General features: G+C 38.9%; 1 protein-coding gene across 8 annotated transcripts in view; it reads left to right on the top strand.

The window, feature by feature from the left end:
* The window catches only part of ESRRG (estrogen-related receptor gamma), a 656,319-nt gene that overhangs the window by 200,429 nt on the left and 441,377 nt on the right, over positions 1–14,513 (top strand). For 7 of the 8 annotated variants that reach the window (XM_011929433.1, XM_011929425.1, XM_011929436.1 and 4 more), the window contains one exon: positions 9,631–9,722. The gene's annotated coding sequence lies outside the window, so the exon portion shown is untranslated. Of the gene's footprint in view, positions 1–9,630; positions 9,723–12,591; positions 12,630–14,513 lie in introns of those variants that run through there. The other variant, XM_011929430.1, reaches the window with a different exon arrangement.

Genomic DNA, 14,513 nt, shown 5'->3' with positions numbered 1-14,513 from the left:
TGGTTTTGTAACACATACAAGTGATTAAGCCTCAGAGCTATGATTGTTAAATTTTTGAGAACACAACAATCCCAAATACCCCCAAATAGATTCCTTATACCAGTTTATGGCGGGAGAAGGGGTACATGATACTATGTATAGTAGATAATCTGGAAAGGTTAAGACAGTTTTTTTGTTTCCTTACTTTCCTCCCTCCCACCCTGCCACCCTTCCTCCTCCTTTTCCTTCCTTTTTTCACTATGAGTGTTATAGAAAGATACAACATATGGACTAAAAACATGTTTGTAGTTCCACTATACTAAGTCTACAATGTTAACAACTTAGAATGTTCCTTATCTTTACCTTCGTTATTATTTTTGCCCTTGATAGAATGAGAAACGTGTGCTTGAATGTGTGTGTTGTGTGTGCGTGTGTGTGCGCACACACACAAGGGGGTGTCTTAGCTCCTTTTAGAATACATTAAACAATCTGGTCTATTTGCAAATAATGAATTCATACTTTTTGTTCGTAATGACTAAAGAAAGTCAGGTCAGGGGGAAATTAAATATGTTAAGAGCTCTCATTTTAATTGTATAATATCGATACAGTCTTTATAGTTAATTTCCTTGACAAGTCATAGGGCATATGGATTGGATTCTTCACATATTTCTAACGTGGAAATGATTCTAAATTGGAACATTTCATTTAGGTGACATCACCGTAGGGAAAAAGAATAAGTTGCACCCTGTACTGCAAGTATGTGGAAATAAAGCAGTTCTAGCTGATGACTTTCAAAATGAATTGCCCTAACACAGAACCAAAAACTCTAAAATGAAATAAAAACTCTTGGTGAGAAAACAATATTAGGTCCCCTATTTCTTTCTTTCTTTTTTTTTGCCCAGGCTGGAGTGCAGTGGTGCCATCTTGGCTCACTGCAATCTCTGCCTCCCAGGTACAAGAGATTCTGCTGCCTAAGCCTCCTGAGTGGCTGGGATTACACGCGCACACTACCAGTGATCCGCCCGCCTCTGCCTCACAGGGTGCTGAGATTCCAGGCGTGAGCCGCTATGCCTGGCCAGGTCCCCTATTTCTTTCTTCCTAATCTTGACCATTCCTCATCTCCAAATTTATCATAGTAGCTGGTGGGAGGAATTGTTGAAAGAAAAGGGGAAAGAGAGTGTTTAGTTTCAGCAGTGGTGGTTGGAGTATCAAACTCACTCCCAAATATTTGATGGTTCAAACATAATAACAGCTAATTTTTCCTTCACATAAAGTTTCCAATGGGTGTTCTTGATTGGGATGAGTCTCTTTCAAGTGATGATTTCAAGGCCCAGCTCCTTCTATCTTGTGGCTCTCTGACCTCAATACACAGCATCCACAGTTTCCTGTATCCATCGTCTGCATAAAAGGAGACCATATGGGATATTGTGTGTGGGGGGGGGGTGGGGAGGTGGTTTATGGACCAAGTATGGGGAGGCTACTCTCTTTCTGTGGAGGAAAACTCATCTCATGACCTTATATAAGCATAAGAGTGGCTGGAATGTGGTTAGCTGTGTGTCAAGGAGCAAGAGGAACTGTTGGTTAGTTTCCATGGCAAAAGGGAAAGAGGAGAAAAAGATGGGTGTTGATGCAGGACATTATGGATCTTTTTATTTGCTAAGGAGGAAACAATGAAAGTAAAACCCTTTTCAGTGATGTGCTGGTAAACTGGCTCTTCCAGGGGGAATAAAACCACTTCACCTGATTTGTACTGTTTGCCAATTTCCTTGGTGTAAATACGCACAGCCCCAGCTCTAGAAAGCTAGGAATAAGCCATTCTAGCTTGTCATTTTACTAACTCACTCTGAAAAAAATACATCTGAGGAAGTTCATTTATGGGAAGGAAGTGAGCATGCATTTTGCCTTTGGTATTTGACACAAGGAAAGATTCACTTTAGAATGAATCTCTTTATCATCTGAAAAACCATCAATATGATATATTCGTATCAACAACAGATGTGGGCATACAATTTTGAGTCAGGGAAAAATAGCGCCAAGGGCACAGTGAGTCAAGGCTACCCATCTGGCCTGAATCCTGGGTCACGCTCAGGCAAAATGTAAAGCACCTAGAACCACTTTCCAATGAGTGTGCCAAGAATACAGATGCCACTTCTGGGATGGGTATATTTACATTTTTTTCTTGGAATGTCATGTGATTGCTCCTGTAATCATTTTCCAAGAAGAGGGAAAGACTTGGAGATGAAATGGATGACGGCAATTAAAAACATAGATGCTAAGGATAATTTCTCTGTTTCTGATTATAAAAGAAGTTGGATGTTGGTGTCATTCCCTGTGAGAGAAGCAAAGAAATCAGGCCAGGTGCGGTGGCTCACACCTGTAATGCCACTTAGGGAAGCTGAGGTGGGCAGATCACTTGAGATCAGGAGTTTGAGATCAGCATGGCCAACATGGTGAAACCCTGTCTCTACTAAAAATACAAAAATTAGCTGGCTGTGGTGGTGGGTACCTATAATCTCAGTTACTCGGGAGGCTGAGGCAGGAGAATCACTTGATCCCAGTGATCTGAGATCATACCATTGCACTACAGCCATGGTGACAGAGGGAGACTCCCTCTAAAAAAAAAAAAAAGAAAGAAAGAAAGAGAGAAAGAAGGAAAGAAGGAAGGAAGGAAGGAAGGTAGAAAGGAAGGAAGGGATGGATATGGGGGGGTGGTCTGTGTTTTAAGAAAACACTGTTAAAATTTAAATGGATGCTCAGATCTTAATCGGCTAATTAATCGACATTGTTAGTAGACCAATGGCTGTATATCCTTTGGACATTTTCACTATTACTTCTCAGCTTTTGCTGGCCAAAGAATCAGGCCATGTAATGATCAGTTTGATTTGCTCTTACCATTCTGTTTGATCCATGCAGATGTGGGTGTGGTGTTCCTGAATCATGATGTAGTGGTCCAGATAGCTGGTCAAGACATGCAAGGGCCTATGCTGCAGCCCAGTTGCTTTTGTTGTGTGTGGGTTTGTTTTCAGAAGTGTTAAAGATACAGCACCTCCCAAACCAATGATTACTCTGAGTCTTCACTGTAAAGGCTTGGAGTTTCCTGTAAGGTGCCTGTTGCTTTGTTCTACTTGGGAGGGTTCTGATAGCATCATGAAGACTGTGGTCTCTCTAGGATTCATTTGGAACACAAGCTGAGGCTGATCAAAACCTAAAGATGAATTAGATCTGTGATTTCTTGGTTCTAGTTAGTATTGGTTTATTTTACATCAATTGCTGTTTTTGGAAAGTACTAAAACTGATAATGACAGACTCAGGTACTGAGGTTTCTCAAAAAGTTAATTCATTCACTTAGTAAATAATGAGCTGTTCAGGGAGCAGCTCTCCTCCGCACATATTTCCTTATGATGGTGAAAAGTAAGCTCCTCTGAAACTAACTTTTCTCCTGCCAACCATCTCTATTGAATTTTTCCTTAACTGTGGTCTGCCAAAAAAAACAGAACTGAGACTTGGCACACCAGTTTTGATCAGACCAACCATCAGAATCATAATGTCCTAAGTACAAAGCCCACTAATTGAATTTCATTCACGGACTGAAATACAGCAGCCAAGGCAGAGAACACTGTCGGCTGTTTTTTATGAGGTGCAGAGTCTAAAGTCATTTTTTAAATGTGAGTGATGCAATTTCTTGTATCTTTCATTTAAAACGCTACTTGGTAAACAGTGTTTCAGATTAGCGTATTTGTAATTTAAATGAAGACAGTTCATCAAGCTGAATCTGAAAACAAAGGAGAAGTTTGGGAAATGATTCATTCCCCTTTTTGTGTGATCTACTGTAGAAAATAATAAATAAATAGGTATAGAGAGGGGAAGAAAGGCTTGTGGATTTTAGGAGACAAAATCGAACCGTTTCTAAAAGAGTCAGTTCCAATAGCTAAATCTTTGTTTTCTTCAAGCACACTAATAAATTCTGCCTAATTCATTTTTTATTTTCTCTCGGGGTTTGCTTGCAGATTTGCCTCAACAAAGGAAGCATCATGTTACATCTTTTAAATAATTGATGGCTCTCAGTTCAAGCCAGCTTGAAGGAAATTCTGAAAATAGGTACTGATTGAGCAAGTGCCTCCTTCCTCCCCACATTCCCCTCCTCAACACTCTCTCTTCTCATCTTTGTTTAACAAAACCCACTTTTCCCTCCCCTTTTGTTTCTTTGCCTCCTTGGTTGAGAGCAGAGGGTGCTTTCATTTGGGTTTAGGCTTTAGCTAATTCTTGGTATCTCTCATTTATTTCACATCATTCTATTTACTTTATTAAAGATAGGGGGAGCTATTAATTATAAGCTGACTGATCTAATGAAGAGCTTTTAATTAATCAACAGAAATGTTATGTCATAATAACCACTGGAAATGGTTTGTTGGAATTATGAGAAAACTGGGCTTATAGCTTGTCCCTCTAAATTTGCAGTGTGTTATTCTCCAACCGTCAAATTACCTTGGAAGCTGGGTCAGCTGCAGCCTTGCCCAGCTGTTCCTGTAGGTCCTAATACTGTGAGCTGATCTCTGTTATTCCCCCAGAGAGAGAAGAGCATCTCCATTTTACCTCACTCTTAGTGTGATTAGCAGTTGTCTAAGACTTGGAAAAGCCATTACCACTTTCAGGCAGATATGGCTGGTAGAACATTAGACTGGTCTATAGTGATTCTAGCTTCAAGTCATGACTTTGTAAGTCACTTTGCCTTACAGGACTTCCCTTTCCTTACTGGTAAAATGAGGGCTTTGGAGTGCATTATCACCAAGATCTTCATCAACATAGCCTTCTTGCATGCTCCAGGGAAAGGGATGATAAACCAAGAAGAACTTGCACTGCGTTTGATTTTGGGTGCATTAATGGTATTCTGACTTTGAGTGAATGAAGATCATGTGCTCCTTCTTTATTAACCTTCCTGTTTCTTTCCATGATTTTTCTTTTCCCTTAGTCTTTCATTTATGTCTTCTTCTCTTATTTATTTCCCTTCCCTTTCCTTTCTAACTTTTCATGTTTCCAGGGTTAAAGTGGAAGGAAAATGATTGGCAAAGTGCTAGACTCAAGGATCTTGGCCAACTTAATGAAGAAATCTCTTATTTTAAAAATATTTTGTCCTCACAGAAAAGCTTCCTCCATCAGAGTTTGCATCAGAAAGTAGCCAATATTATTGAATTTATGAAGACTAAATATAGAGTGGCAAATATCGGGAGATCTAAATCTGAAATTCTATGTTTGACCTCAGTTTAACTGGAGGGAGTCTTACATTGTACCCATCACTGAAAAAGCTGTATCTAAATTGATGGATTATTTTCTACTCTCGAAACTATTTCATAATCTTTAAGGCACTTTTCTTTTCAAAAGATGCATCACATAGATTATATCATGACATTTTATCTCTTAATAGATCAAGTTTCCTGGTGGTGGGGAGCTGAAGTTGTCTTTGCCCTGTATCTCCCCATCATCCAGTAGCTTGCTTGCATATCCTGTGCCTGCCCAAGATATCCTGCCTGATTGCCTTTATTGAAATCCTGAAAAAAAAAAAACCTTCAAATAATCAAACCCACATAAATAACATATGGTAGGGGATCTGGAAAACTGAGGAAATTCTTCTGTTTATCTTTTCCTGGCTGTACACTAAAGTTATCTTCAGAATCATTAAAGGAAATATGTGTGTTTCCCCTTTTAAAAGTCTTTACTTCTGCTATGCATTCACTTTTTGAGAGTATATGCTGTTCAGGGTTTTGTATCTGTGTGTAGTAAGTAGATCCCTCACAATAGGATATACTCCTAAGGTTTTGGAATTCAAAATGTGTTTTTCCCCAAGGACAGCTGGGTTCACCTGTCATGCTACCATGTTTGAGGAATATCATGTGCTAAGTGGCTTATCTTTTTATTGGAATATCTATTCTTAGAACCAGTTTGAGACCCGAAGAACAGATCTTTCTTCCTCTGTATTTAAAGAGGTAATTCCCCTTCTAAGAAGGTTCCTGCAACAATGCAGAGGCAGCTACTGGTGATGGTAGAGGGTGATGGTAGGGATGGTGTAAGTCCTATTGCCTTGGGGTCACAGACTTTGTGGGTGAAGGGATACTGGTAATGTAGTTATCTATGTTTGTTTTAAAAATATTCTCTGGGACAGGGAAGAGAATCCAGAGGCTTCCTCTTCCTATCTCATACTACACAACCACGGTGGGGCAGATCATTCACGTTGTAATACATGTGAAAGGTGCACCCTGGGAATAGTGCAGTGCAAAATCCAGGCAACTGCACCTGATAGTTCTTAATCCTGGAATTTTTTCTTTGTAATAGACAATCATTAGCTTACAAAACAGTTGTGAGTTGTGTCTCAGTCTACATTTTAAAACTGGTTATTCAGAAACAATAATTGGTAACTGGGACCTAATTAAACTAAAGAGCTTCTCCACAGCAAAAGAACTACCAAAAGAGAGACAAGCTACAGAATGGGAGAAAATATTTGTAAACTATGCATACTACAAAGGACTAATGTTCAGAAACTACAAGGAACTTGAATGACTGAACAAGAAACAAATAACCCCATTAAAAAGTGGGCTAAGAACATAAACAGACATATCTCAAAAGAAGACATACGAGTGACCAACAAACATATGAAAAAATGCTCAACATCAGTAATCATCAGAGAAATGCAAGTCAAAACCCCAGTGAGATACCATCTTACACCAGCAGGAGTGGCTATTATTAAAAGTGAAAAAATAACAGATGTTTGCGAGGTTGTGGAGAAAAGGAAACATTTATAACTATTTGTGGGAATGTAAATTAGTTCAGCCTCTGTGGAAATCGGTTTGGAGGTTTCTCAAATAACTAAAAACAGAACTACCATTCAACCTAGCAATCCCATTACTGGATATATACCCAGAGGAAAAGAAATTATTCTACCAAAAAGACACCTGCCCACATATGTATAACACAGCACTATTCACAATAGCAAAGACATGGAATCAACCCAAGTGCCCATCAGTTGAGGATTGGATAAAGAAATATGGTACATATAGAGTATGGAATACCATACAGCCATAAAAAAGAATGAAATCATGTCCTTTGCAACAACATGGATGCAGCTGGCGGCCGTTATTCTAAGTGAATTAACACAGAAACAGAAAACCAAATATTGCATGTTCTTACTTATAAGTGAGAGCTAAACATTGGATAGAAACAGACAAAGATGAGAACAATAGACACTGGCGACTCCAAAAGAGGGGAGGGAGGGAGGGGATCAAGGGTTGAAAAACTTTCTGTCTGGTGTTGTGTTCACTGTTTGGGTGACGGGATCAGTAGAAGCCCAAATCTCAGCATCACGCAGTATACTCTTATAGCAAACCTACACATGCACCCCCTGAATCTAAAACTGAAAATAAAATAAAACAAAATAAAACTGGTTGTTTGGAATTTAGAATATTTGCAGACAAGGGAAAAAGTGAGATAAATAGTAGTGCATTTCCTGGGTTACCCACAAAATTCTTCTCAATCATGTTGTTACTGGACTTCTAAAGGCTGTTTAAAATCTTTATCCCCCCATTCTTAGTATATTACCTATAGTATTGAATAAGAAATCTTTCACCTGGATTGGTTGTCACCATTTAAATCAAGATTTTTCTGGGGAAATATATACTGCATTTTGTAATAATAGGAAATCATAAGGGTAACAGGAACTGATTCCATACACCCTTCCAATGCCCCACCATCTCCCCTTACCCACAAACTGAATCTCCTGAGTTGAACGCCTCTGCTTAGAGATAGTTGGTGTGGGATCAAAAGGAGAACTGGTTCCCAAAACCATTGTTTTAACATTAACATTATTTCAAATTTTCAGCCATTTCAGAGATAGAGTACGACAAGTTGTAGAGTTTAAATGTTAACTTGAAATCTACGGCCACATTGGCTATGAGCATTAGTAATATTACACAGAAAGCAGCCACCTAACTGTTGAAATCAGCACCTGAAGGATTTTTCTTGATTCAAATCCTGTTTTTGTACTTCCTGAGTCCTGTGCTTTCTTTTTAAAAAAAGCAACAACCTAAATTAGGTCTTCTTGGGCTTCTGACCCTCTAGTGTCAGTTGGGTGGGTCCTCTCCTAGTGTTTCTTTATACTTACATAAATTACAGTTTTTTTAGCAGGTTCTTATGTTCACACTCCTAAAAAATAAATAGGGTTGGATTCTGACATTCGAGTCATCTTACCTCCTGTCTCTCTCATGGGTATGTTTGAAACACCATCCTAGTTTTATATGTAAAGCACCCTCCTTTCTTGATTCTAGACCCTGTCAAATTCCAACCTACACTAGAAACCTCCTCCGTCTCTTGTCTTAGTTGATCTTCAGCTCACTTTATGCAAGAAATTATTTTAAAATGATCCCTTTGTTTTCTAGTATTCAAATAGTTTCTCTTTAGCATTACAGTAAATTACCAAGGTATGATTCCAACTGCTGGGTGTAGGGGGGAGTTGGGATTGAAACCTCAATCTAGTTTATTTGCCAAGCATTTTACTTTTAACCTCATTCTTGAAAGAAAGCAGGAAAGCAATGAGTCTGAAGGGTGTCTTTATTGAAACGATTTAGAGGTTCCTCTGAGGGTCTTCTGATGCAATGCAGGCATCTCTTTGAAGTGTTCACTCCCCAAAGTCTACAGTTACCACATTCATGCCTCAAGGGATGTGATGCAAAGTGGCCTGGTACCACATGAGTAATTATTTTCTCCACATCTTTTACTTAATAAATTGCACCAGAGCGTGCACCAAACAAATTGTCAGGAGCATTCCGGCCTCCTGTTAGTCACAACCTTCTCTTCTCCCTTCTCACCTCCTGAGCTGCAAGTTCAGCACAGAATTTCCCTGGATATACAAGGGATTGCTTTGTTGCTCTGAACAGTCTTTTTATATTTTAGTAAAGATATGAGAAGCATTAAGTTAAATCATGTGGAATTGCCATTTTTGTAGGTCGAAATTGATAGAATAACAGCAACTTCATGAGGTTCAACCCAGTAGCTTCCTTTGATAGACATCTCCCTAGAACATCATTAGTGTATGTTTAGTGAAAACCCACTTGGAGTTTACTTAAAATAGAAGCTTCAAGTTTTCCCACTTAGAAAGCTGGGGCCTCTACCCGCTCTCTTGTGTTTTTTTCTGAAGATCAGAGAAATAGGATACAAAGCCTTCACATTTGGAGAAATGCATATATTTTGAGACTAATATGAAGTAAGTAAAAAGTCCCTTGGTCTTAGAAGAATTTTTTTTTTTTTTCTGAAAGTTAGATATGGGTATTATAATGGAAAACGCTTTGAAACCCTAACCAGAGCATTTGCTATAAATAAGAGAGGAGCGGAAGATTAATAAATCTGATAAAGCTGAGAAGGAAGAAATCTTAAAATAAGAAATGAGGACTGTACCTTCGTTGGAGTGTTAATACAGCCCTGAGTGTATATATAGGAAAATCAAAGACTTGCTAAAGGCAAAGCATACTAAGTCATAGCTATTAATGTGTGCTTAACTCTATTGCCTGGGAGATTTTATTAAATGCAGCGGCCAAGAAAATTGACCTTACTTTTTTTTTTTTTTCCTTTTTTGGGTTGGATCCTTGCTCACGTCACATAAATGAATAGAGCTGACAATTTACTGGTTCATCAATGAAACAATATTAAATTATGAAGATGTAAGGAAAAAATCCTACGCTAACACTGTCGCAGTTTGAAAGGTAAGCTGCCCCCTACAAGATTAGGAGATATTAATGTTCTTTTAAAATCCACATAACATAATGCCATGTGATACACATTAGAGGGTTAAGTGGCCCCTTGACATCTTTGACTAGTATTGTGCTGCTGGCAAGTATTTCATAGTAAGGTACAATGTTTTCCTCATTCTGCCTTTTAAAATGTAAAAACATCATTTTAAATGCTTTTAAAGTGTTTTTTTTGTTGTTGTTGTTGTTTTTTGTCTGTGTGTAGGATATTCTGGCAGATTGGACTTTACTGAGTGTGTGTTGTAATGATCATGTAGTTGCTTTGGAAAGGTTTTGCCCGAGTTTCTATTGATTCACTGTATTGACCACTAAGCTGAGGTTGTGAAAATCAGACTATTTCTTAATTTTTGTCTTTCGGTGATGCCTAAGAAGTAAAATATTGCTCTTCTTTACATCTTGTCCTGTGTTTAAGATAGAGATCTTTCTCTTTCTAATTCTACCTTCTGTGAGCTGACTAAAAGTTCTTGGTATCCATTAGATTTCAATTGAATACCCATTTCTTTCCAGGGATATCTGTCTACTTCACTCCATTTTTGAAGGGAAATTATGTAATACTAACTTTCCCAGGTTACCATTAGTTAGTCAGTTAATATCCTAGACCCAAGTCCTTCACTTGGATCCATGAACTCTGTTGTAGTTGTAATGACTGTCATACGAGGATCATAGCGTGGAAGGATTCTTTTGTTGCAGGGTGTCTGTGCATTCATCATACTCTCACACGGGTTTGTAACTCAGGAAGGATGAAGAGCCACTGCCTCCTCTAATGCAGGATCTCTGATGTGTTAGTTACTCTGAGTTCTTGCTGCAGAGGCCCGCACAGAGTCAGTGAACAGGAATCCGTGTGTGCTCACTGCCAATGATGCCTTTCAACGGTGCTTGCTACTGAACCCTTTGGAATAAGGCATATTTCTGAACGGCATTCCGCAGACTCCTGCTTCAGTGTGGAAAATGGCACTTTAGAAGTTGAATTACCTTTTTCATGACACCCAGGTCGCTTAATTTGCAAATTGAGAGTGATTTAGTCAGCGGGAGAATATGTTTTCATGTTTGAAGTCCATTGGAATGAATTTGGCGTTCTCTTTCCTCCTTCAGCTCCAACTATCATAAAATGGAGTTCTGGCCCCAAACCATTCAGTTACATGATTCTGGGATATCATCTGTTGTTTTGCGTAGCATCAGTTTAGTTTCAAATATTGGTAATACTTACATCTACTTCTTGTGGACTACAGGTGTGCTCTGCTTTCAGAAAACTTGGATATGCTTCAAATTCACGCTTAATATGCCATTGCAGGAAGGGGCAATGATTTGTACACTAAAAATAGATTGGCTTTAAAAAATAATTTATCACAAGATTCCTTTAAATAACCAACTCTCTTAGAGCATTTAAAATATGACTTGATTTGAAAAATCAATAGCTACTTGCTCAACTTTTCAAGAACACGTCTGCTTTGTAATGTGAGGTGGGTAAGCTGGGGGCACCGAGCCACAAAGAATGAGGGTCTTAAGTGAGCTGAAGAGGAATTAATTTTAATTTAGAAAAGAATTTGCTTTTCCAGAGTTTCCCAAGAAAAACACCTTCACCTTTATCACCTCCAGAGTACGTAAAGAAAAAAAAAATAATAAAGCAGGCCAATTTCAGTTTGGAAAAGGTAAATCTATTTCTTTGGTGGGTCACATTGTGCATTATGCATGTGCATAAAAGTGAGGTTTGCTTTGATCCTGACTATAAAAAGTTTATTTTTAAACTCAGACTGGGCAGGAATCCAGCGATGCTCTTTCTCCTGCAACACATCCTGGGTTTCAGGTCCCCAGCCTGGCGGAATGCAGCTAAGCAGCAGGAAGTAGTTGAAGAGTGTAGAGACTTGATGGGTGCTGAGGTTTTTTCCCCCCTTCCTCCCCTCCATTTTTGAAATTCAAATTGAATGCAATTTTCAGCTCATTTGAGCCAGAATATACTGTTGCTGAGCTTCAGTGGCTCTTAAATTCAAACTCACAGGAGAAAACAGATATCATCTGTCACAGAGGGTGGGGGAGAAGACTCCCCGCATTTATTCATGGGAGGCAGAGCTCTAGTAACTAATTCAAACCTTTCTGACTAATTGACTAATCACTCACAGGCAAACTTATCAACTAATCAATGAAACCTTTATGACACCCATCTTATGTAGTCTGGGAGTAGCTACCCCCTTCCTTTAGAAAAAATTGTTCAAGTCTATTTTTATATCATTGGCACTTTAATAGCTTTTTGGCGAAACAAGGCAGAATATCATGGCAATCTTTTTTTCTGCTCTTCCTATTTTTATTGTTTCCCTCTTTAATGTCTTTGTCAATTCTATTTATTTAAGACAGAATTAGCAGAAAGCTTATGGGTGGCTAAGCGGTACAAAAAATTTGAGGTTTTTTTCTTTTCTTTTTTGTTACTATATAGAGTACTTGAAAAATATCTTTCTTTCCTGGGGGCAAAGATAAGTACCAATTAAAAGGGAAAAAACCACTCATACAGTTCTTGAGTTTGCAAGTGTGGCTAATCTGCAGGGTGGATGTTTCAGGATGGCTTGAGAATGCCTCTGGGTGAAAGTTCTGCCACTGGGTATGTGCCCAGGGAATGCAAATAGATTTGAGCAAATAACAATCTGAAATTTCTCCTCTGATTTCAGAAGGAGTGCACTGTGGCAATTTTGATTCTGAAATGTAGGTTATATGATTTACTGCTGATACTTGTCCTTGAGTGTTTTAATATAAGGCAAAATTTACATGGGGATATGAAGGCCATTAGCTGTCTCTTGCTGTTTGTCGTCTTCTTCTTTTTTTTTTTTTCCTCAAGATCCATGAGAGAAAAATTAATTATGATGTTATTTCAAAGTAAGCAGGAGTAAAACAATTTGATCTCTAAATACTATTTTTAATGAAGTTTGTTCATAGCTATCAAACTCGGAGTTTAAAATTGTTTTGCATAAAGTAAGCATATGGTCTGGCCATATATATTTATATTTATATGCGTGTGTGTGTGTTTGTGCTTGTGTGAGTTTACCCATCCCCAAAGTCTCTAAGAAGGTGACAGCAGGAACATCCAAATGGTGGTCATTTTCACATTAATAGTCATCAACCACTGTGTTGTCTTAATGGTAATGTGCCTGTGAATTAGATCCTTCGTAAAAGACATTTATTTCATTTCTTTTATAAGAATGATACTGACATGCTAACTTGTTTTCTCATGATTACACCTCGGTACAAGTACCACAACCATATTGTTGTTTCTTGGACGCATGGTACAAGAAGCCAAACATCTACTATGAGGTTGTGATTTATAAAAAGAAATATGTATTTGTTCTCTGTTGCCCCCACAACACCCCCGACCTTCACATTCCTGACTACAGAGCTCTTTATCCCTTGGAATTTCCTGTTTGACAGGAGTGTCTTTCCTTCTATTGAGGTGACTTTTGGAGGTCTCCCAAATGGGTTCTGGTCACCAGAAAAATCAAGCCATGATTACAAGCTTGGAACTTTCAACCACACCCCTTATCCTCCAGGAAGGGGAGAGAAGCTGAAGATTGAGTTAATAATTGACCATGCTTACAGGATGAAGCCACTGTAAAACTCCCTAATCTGGGTCAGATGCGGTGGCTCACACCTGTAATCCCAGCACTTTGGGAGGCTGAGGCAGGCAGATCACGAGGTCAGGAGTTCAAGACCAGCCTGGACAACATGGTAAAACCCCATCTCTACTAAAAATACAAAAATTAGCCAGGCGTGGTGGCATGTGCCTGTAATCCCAGCTACTCAGGAGGCTGAGGCAGGAGAATTGCTTGAATCTGGGAGGCGGAGGTTGCAGTGACCCAAGATCACTGCACTGCACTCCAGCCTGGACGACAGAGCAAGACTCCATTCCCCCCGCCCCCCCAAAAAAGATTCCTAAACTGTGGGATTTCAATTTGCCATTTCAGAGAGCTTCTGGGTTGCTGAACATGGGGAGGTTTTGGGAAAGTGGCATGCCTGAAAAGGGCTTGGAAACCCTGTGTCCCTTCCCATATACCTTGCCCTATGCACCTCTTTATCTGGCTGGCTGTTCGTCTGTATTCTTTATAATATCCTTTATAAATATAATAAACCAGTAAAAGCAAGTGTTTCTCTGAGTTTTGTGAGCTGCTCTAGCAAATCAGTCAAACCAGAGAAGGGGGTTATAGAAACCTCCAATTTATAGCTAAATCGAACAGCAGTTGTAGGTAGCCTACAACTTTCAGTTGATGTCTGAAGTGAAGGGAAGTCTTGTGGGACTGAGCCCTTAACCTGTGAGATCTGATGCTGTTTCCAGGTAGGGAGTGTCAGAATTTAGTTAAATCATAGGATGCCCAGTTGGTGACCACTGGAGAACTGATGTGTGGCAAAGCAAAAGCAAGTCCATACTTCTGAGCACAGAAGTGTCTGTGTTGAGTGTGAGAGTAGGAAAAACAGTTTAATTATTCCTGTGTTATTACACCTACATTGACCAGGAATCTACATTTTCAGCTAATTACTAGTTAATAGGGTTTTAGTTTTTCTACTAAAATATCTTAAATTTTCAGTTTACATGTAGTTACTGAGTGCTTACTACATACCAGCCACTCACTGTGCTAAGATTAAAATATATAAAATAGTGGTTCTCTAACCTAAGTGAAGTGGACATTGGAGGTGACATACCAAAAGGGTCACCAATATGCACTCTCCCAGCCCTTTCTCTCAGTGGATAACCACTATTTTTTTTTTTTT

This window comes from Colobus angolensis, unplaced genomic scaffold (genome assembly GCF_000951035.1).
Source record: "Colobus angolensis palliatus isolate OR3802 unplaced genomic scaffold, Cang.pa_1.0 Scaffold81, whole genome shotgun sequence".
NCBI lineage: Eukaryota > Metazoa > Chordata > Mammalia > Primates > Cercopithecidae > Colobus > Colobus angolensis.
The sequence above is the reverse complement of the archived record's forward strand: the minus strand, read 5'-3'. Positions and strand labels throughout refer to the sequence as shown.